The sequence below is a fragment of the Mus musculus genome, chromosome 16, assembly GCF_000001635.26.
Source record: "Mus musculus strain C57BL/6J chromosome 16, GRCm38.p6 C57BL/6J".
NCBI lineage: Eukaryota > Metazoa > Chordata > Mammalia > Rodentia > Muridae > Mus > Mus musculus.
Window position 1 is genome coordinate 15,451,160 of NC_000082.6, and position 7,443 is coordinate 15,458,602.

Consider the following 7,443-nt stretch of genomic DNA (forward strand, 5'->3'; position numbering starts at 1 on the left):
TTAAAAAAGACAAGGAGGGGCACTTCATACTCATCAAAGGCAAAATCTACCAAGATGAACTCTCAATTCTGAATATCTATGCTCCAAATGAAAGAGCAGCCACACTCATTAAGGAAACTTTAATTAAAGCTCAAAGCACACATTGCACCTCACAAAATAATAGTGGGAGACTTCAAAACCCCACTCTCACCAATGGACAGATTCTGGAAACAGAAACTAAACAGAGACACATGGACAATAACAGAAGTTATGAAACAAATGGATTTAACAGATATCTACAGAACATTTTATCCTAAAACAAAAGGATATATATACCTTTTTCTCAGCACCACATGGTACCTCCTCCAAAATTGACCATGTAATTGGTCACAAAGCAGGCCTCAACAGATACATAAATATTGAAATTATCCAAGGCATCCTGTCAGATTACCACAGACTAAGGCTGATCTTCAATAAAAGCATAAATAATAGAAAGCCAGCATTTACATGGAAACTGAACAACACTCTACTCAATGACACCTTGGTCAAGAAAGAAATTAAAGACTTTTTAAGAGTTTAATGAAAATGAAGTCACAGCATACCCAATTTTATGGGACACAATAAGGGTGGTCCTAGGAGGAAAACTTATACCCTGAGTGCCTCCAAAAAGAAACTAGAAAGAGAGTTCCTGTGAGTTTTTTCCTGCTGTGAACATCAGGGCTCTGGGCTCTGTCTTCTGGTCACCTCCCTCGGGCCATGGCCCCGAATCGGCAGTCTGTGATCCTGCCTCAGCCCAAGAAACCCAGACCGGCTGCTGCCCCGAAGCTGGAGGAAAAGTCGGCCTCTCCCAGCCTGCTGAAGGGTAGAAAAAGAACAGCAAGAAGCAATTGAACATATTGATGAAGTACAAAATGAAATAGACAGACTTAATGAACAAGCCAGTGAGGAAATTTTGAAAGTAGAACAAAAATATAACAAACTCCACCAACCATTTTTTCAGAAGAGGTCAGAATTGATTGCCAAAATCCCAAATTTTTGGGTAACAACATTTGTCAACCATCCACAAGTGTCTGCACTGCTTGGGGAGGAGGACGAGGAGGCTCTGCATTATTTGACCAGAGTTGAAGTGACAGAATTTGAAGATATCAAATCAGGTTACAGAATAGATTTTTATTTTGATGAAAATCCTTACATTGAAAATAAAGTTCTCTACAAAGAATTTCATCTGAGTGAGAGTGGTGACCCATCTTCAAAGTCCACCGAAATCAAATAGAAATCTGGAAAGGATTTGACAAAACGCTCAAGTCAAACGCAGAATAAGGCCAGCAGGAATAGGCAGCACGAAGAGCCAGAGAGCTTCTTTACCTGGTTTACTGACCATTCTGTCGCAGGTGCTGACGAGTTAGGAGAGGTCATCAAAGATGACATTTGTCCAAATCCCTTGCAGTACTATCTGGTTCCCGACATGGATGATGAAGAAGGAGAGGCAGAAGGTGATGATGACGATGACGAAGAGAAGGAGGGGTTGGAAGATATTGATGAAGAAGGAGATGAGGATGAAGGTGAAGAAGATGACGATGAGGATGAATGGGAGGAAGGAGAGGAGGATGAAGGCGAGGATGATTAGCACAGAAGACTGACAGATTCCAACCTTCTTTTTTATTTTATTTTTATTTTTTAATTTTCTCCAGTCCCTGGGAGCAAATTGCAGTCCTTTCCTCCCTGTCCCTCTGTGCTCAGTCGCCCTGTTTTGAGGTCTCAACATCATGGTTTTCAATTAATTTGGGGGGAAAATATCTTGAGAAAAATACAATAGGAAAAGAATCTCTGTTTCTGTTCTAAATTCATTTTTTATCCTTTCTTGTCTAAATTTGTGGATTCCACACCACCATCCTCTGTGGGAAAAAAAGAAAAGCTCTCCAGTTCCCTTGGCTCTGCTGGAGGGCGCTAGGCCCCTTTGTAGTAGTTTATAGAATTTTAGCTTTTCTTCTTTTCTCTGTATATTGGGCTCAGAGATTACACTGTATCTCTATGTGAATACAAACATTTAGCATTTACCAACATGTATCTGTCTACTTTCTCTTGTTTAATAAAAAGAAAAAAGGGGGTGAGGGTATAGACGGTGAGCAAGGGTGGGTTTGAGGTGTCTGGGGTAGGTGGGCATCTGACAACATGGCTTTTCCTTTGGCATGTTTAATTGTGTGGTTTAACAGACATCCTTGCAATTTAAAGTGACACTTAAAATAAAATTCTCTCCTGATGATGACCTGAGCTCTGACACTCAATGGGAGAATCAGCAGAACCTGTACGGTTTTATTTGGAGTTGACATTCTGTTGTAATTTTAATTTTTTTCCTTTTTTTTCCTTTTCTTTCTTTCTTTTCTTTTCTTTCTTTCTTTTTTTTTGTTTTTTTTGTTTTTTTGTTTTTTTTGTTTTCACTGGAAGGAAAATGGAAGAAAAAGATGCTCATTTTAAATGTTGAAGTGTACAAGTTGCTTTGTTACAATAAAATCAGTGTGTACACAAAAAAAAAAGAAAGAAAGAAAGAAAGAAAGAAAGAAAGAAAGAAAGAAAGAAAGAAAAAGAAAGAAACTAGAAAGAGCATATACTAGCAGCCTGACAGCACACCTACAAGCTCTAGAACTAAAGGAAGCAAATTCACCCAAGAGGACTAGACAGCAGGAAATAATCAAACTCAAGGCTGAAATCAACCAAGTGGAAACAAAAAGATCTATTCAAAGAATCAACCAAAACTAAAGCTGATTCTTTGAGAAAATCAACAAGATAGATAAACACTTAGCCAGCCTAATTAGAGGGCACAGGGACAGAATTCTAATTAATAAAATCAGAAACGAAAAGAGAAACATAACAACAGAACCTGAGGAAATCCAAAACATCATCAGATCCTACTACAAAAGGCTATACTCAACGAAACTGGAAAATCTGGATGAAATGGACAACTTCCTAGCCAGATACCAGGTATCAAGGTTAAATCAGGACCATATTAACAATCTAAATAGTCCCATTTCCCCTAAAGAAATAGAAGCAGTCGTCATTAGTCTCCCAACCAAAAAAAAAAAAAAAAAACCAGGACCAGATGGGTTTAGTGCAGAGTTCTATCAGACCTTCAAAGAAGACCTAATTCCAACTCTCCTCAAATTATTCCACAAAATAGAAACAGAAGGTACTCTGCCCAAGTCATTCTATGAAGCCACAATTACTCTGATACCTAATCCACACAAATGTCCAACAAAGAAAGAGAACCTCAGACCAATTTCTCTTATGAATATCGAGTCAAAAATACTCAATAAAATCCTTGCAAACTGAATCCAAGAACACATCAAAACAATCATCCATCATGACCAAGTAGGCTTCATACCAGGGATGCAGGAATGGTTTAATATATGGAAATCCATCAACGTAATTCACTATATAAACAAACTCAAAGACAAAAGCCACATATCATCTCATTAGATGCTGAGAAAGCATGTGACAAAATCAAACACCCATTCATGATAAAAGTCTTGGAAAAATCAGGAATTCAAGGCCCATACCTGAACATAATAAAAGCAATCTACAGCAAACCAGTAGACAACATCTAACTAAATGGAGAGAAACTCGAAGCAATCTCACTAAAATCAGGAACTAGACAAGGCTGCCCACTTTTTTCCTACCTATTCAATATAGTACTTGAAGTCCTAGCCAGAGCAATTTGACAACAAAAGGAGATCAAGGGGATACAAATTGGAAAGGAAGAAGTCAAAATATCAATATTTGCAGATGATATGATAGTGTATAGAAGTGACCCTAAAAATTCCACCAGAGAACTCCTAAACCTGATAAACAGCTTCAGTGCAGTAGCTGGATATAAAATTACCTGAAACAAATCAATGGCCTTTTGTCTACACAAAGGAAAAATGGACTGAGAAAGAAATTAGGAAAACAACACCCTTCACAATAAGTCACAAATAATATAAAATATCTTAGTGTGACTCAAACTAAGGAAGTGAAAGATCTGTATGATAAGAACTTCAAGTCTCTGAAGAAAGAAATTGAAGAAGATCTCAGAAAATGGAAAGATCTCCCATGCTCATGGATTGACAGAATTAAAGTCAAAATGGCTATCCTGCTGAAAGTAATCTACAGATTCAATGCAATTCTCATCAAAATTGCAACTCAATTCTTCACTGAATTAGAAAGGGCAATTTGCAAATGCATCTGGAATAACAAAAAACCAAGGATAGCAAAAAGTATTCTCAACAATAAAAGAACCTCTGGTGGAATCACCATGTCTGACCTCAAGTGGCACTACAGACCAGTTGTGATCAAAACTGCGTGGTACTGGTACAATGACAGACAGGTAGCTCAATGGTATAGAATTGAAGGCCCAGAAATGAATCCACACATCTAAGATCACTTGATCACTGACAAAGGAGCTAAAACCATCCAGTGGAAAAAAGACAATATTTTCAACAAATGATGCTGGCACAACTGGAGGTTGTCATGTAGAAGAATGTGAATTGATCCATTCTTATCTCCTTGTATAAAGCTCAAGTCTAAGTGGATAAGAGAACGCCTAATAAAACCAGAGACACTGAAATTTATAAAGGAGAAAGTGGGGAAAAGCATCGAAGATATGGGCACTGGGGAAAAATCCCTAAAGAGAACAACAATGGCTTGTGCTGTCAGATCAAGAATTGACGAATGGGACCTCATGAAATTGCAAAGCTTCAGTAAGGCAAAAGTCACTGGCAATAAGACAAAAAGGCCACCAACAGATTGGGAAAGGATTTTTACCAATCCTAAATCTGATAGGGGACTAATAACCAATATATACAAAGAGCTCAAGAAGCTGGACTCCAGAAATTCAAATAATGCCATTTAAAAATGGGGTACAGAGCTAAACAAAGAATTCTCAAGTGAGGAATAATGAAGGGCTGAGAAGCACCTAAAAATGTTCAACATCCTTAATCATCAGGGAAATGCAAATCAAAACAACCTTGAGATTCCACCTCACTCCAGTCAGAATGGCTAAGATCAAAAATTCAGATGACAGCAGATGCTGGCAAGGATGTGGAGAAAGAAGAACACTCTTTCATTGCTGGTGGGATTGCAAGCTGGTACTGAAAGACTCCAAGAGGATCCCCTCGCTCAGGCCTCAGGACAATAGTGGACACCCAAGAACTCACAACAGACCGAGCTTGTTGTAAACCACATGAGGCTTTATTCGGGGAAAGCCAGAGCTCTGGGGACGACTCATATCCCACGCAGGGGTAGAGGAGTCGACCTCGAGGGGAAAAAGTTCCCAGTTTTTATAGGCCCTCAGGGGGGAAAGGAGAAGGGGAAGATTAAGGGATTTCTAGATCTATTTTCAAGAAATGGGTATGGGAGGGGTATGTCTATTTTCAAGAAATGGGTATGGGAGGGGTACAAGGAAAGAGTCTAATGAAGGTGCAGCAATGGGCACACACCTGGTCAGAACATTGGCAGACACACAGGTTCAAGGAGTGGCCAGAGCATTGTGCACCTCTATTTTTCTAAATCAGTGAAGCTAGTTCTGCTAACACTAACATCTATCTTGCCAATTTCAGGGCTTCTGTGTCCTTTTACATTCTGCCAGGATCTTTCATTCCCCACTTCTTCTAGTTACTAGTTCTAATCTTAGAACTAAACTGCAACCTCTTTTTTAAAGTTCTGCAGAGACTGGTATTGTTGTCTTAATACTAACAGCTAGACGGCACCAATCCTCTCTCTAACAAAGGTCATTAGTTTATTAAGAATTAGTGGGCCACACGTCAGCAGTAAGAGCAAAATTATTAGAGGGTCTATCAGAGTAGAAATGAGGGTGGTCAACCAAGGGGGTTTATTTTTCAGGAGCTCGCTTTACGTGAAAGGCATGAATCTAAGCAGAGATGCCTTCTTCTTTGACAGCAGTGGGGGTGGTCAGTAGCACGATGCAAGGGCCTTTTTAACAAGGTTTCAGATTCTCAGCTCGATGTCCTCAGACGAGAACTGCATCTCCCACCTGGAACTGGTATAGTATCACCAAGTCTCCTGGTTCGTAGGCCTCTTTGAGCTGCTCTCAGGTGGTGTTTCTGACCACTTCTAGGGCTTTCATGCATGTAAACAATGAAGGACCAGGGTTAAATTTTAAAGGATCTAACACTCTCTTTACTTCAGTGAGTGGGGGACCCCCCCATACAGGATTTTATATGGTATGAGCTTAAAATGTTCCTAGTGTGTTCTTAATGTGGAACAAAGCAAAAGGAAGGAGGGCTGTCCAGTAATTCCTGCCGGTCTCTAAGATTAATTTAATCAAGTTTTTTTTTTTTTTAGAGTTCTATTTATCCTTTCTACCTGTCCTGAACTCTGGGGTCTATAATCACAATGTAATTTTTAATCAATCCCCAGTTGGATGGCCAGTCCCTGACTTACCTGGGCAACAAAGGTGGGTTCATTGTCAGACCCTACTACCTGAGGTATTCCAAACCGTGGAAAACTTTTTTCTAGGATTTTCTTAACCACAACATTGGCAGTTTCTTTTTTGTTGGGTAGGCTTCCACCCATCCTGAAAAAGTATCTACAAAAACTTTCACTAGGAAACTGCTTCCATCTGTGTACCAGTTTGGAACACCTGGCCACGGCTGGTCACATAGATCACTTTGCAGGCAGGGTTGAGAATAGCAGGAGGAGCAAACACGACCCGTTCAGTCAGCAGCAGACTCTGGTAGTGAGTCATCCGGGCATTTGTCATCCATCGATCTGGGGGCTGGCGGATAATGCTTTGAAGAGAGTGGGAGGCTATCACTGTTATTTGCTGTCCCAGAGTTAATTTGTCAGCATCCTTAATGAGTAGGGCTACTGCAGCAACGGCCTTTAAACATGTGGGCCATCTGCTGGCCACTGAGTCCAGCTTCTTAGACAAATATGCCACCGGCCTCTTCCATGGCCCTAGAGCCTGAGTAAGAACTCCTCTGGCCACCTCCGCCCTCTCATCAACATAGAGGATGAAGGGCTTGGTTAGATCTGGCAAAGCCAAGGCTGGCGCAGTCAGCAGGGCCTCCTTAATATTTTTAAAGGTTTTCTGATGTTCTGATGTCCATCTGAATTCTCCACTTTCCTTGGTCAGGGGATATAGGGGGGCAGCTAGTGTTGCAAACCCAGGTATCCAAAGTCTGCAGAACCCAGCGGTGCCCAAGAATTCTCTCACCTGTCTTGGAGTAGCTGGTGTTGGTATTTGAGTCACAGTCCTTTTTCTAGCCTCTGTCAGCCACCGTTTTTCATCCCGGAGGGTATATCCCAAGTAGACTACTTCTATCTGACATAGCTGGGCTTTTTTAGCAGAGGCCCGGTAACCAAACTCACCCAGTTCTGCTAGCAATTTCTTGGTTCCCTGCCAGTATTCTCTCTCCGCTGTTGCAGCAAGGAGTAAGTCATCAACATATTGAAGCAGAGTTACCTGAG

General features: G+C 40.6%; 1 pseudogene; it reads left to right on the forward strand.

Moving 5' to 3' along the window:
* Positions 1 to 735: 735 nt before the first annotated feature.
* Positions 736 to 1,613, forward strand: Gm7085 (annotated as a pseudogene).
* The last annotated feature ends 5,830 nt before the right edge of the window (positions 1,614 to 7,443 follow it).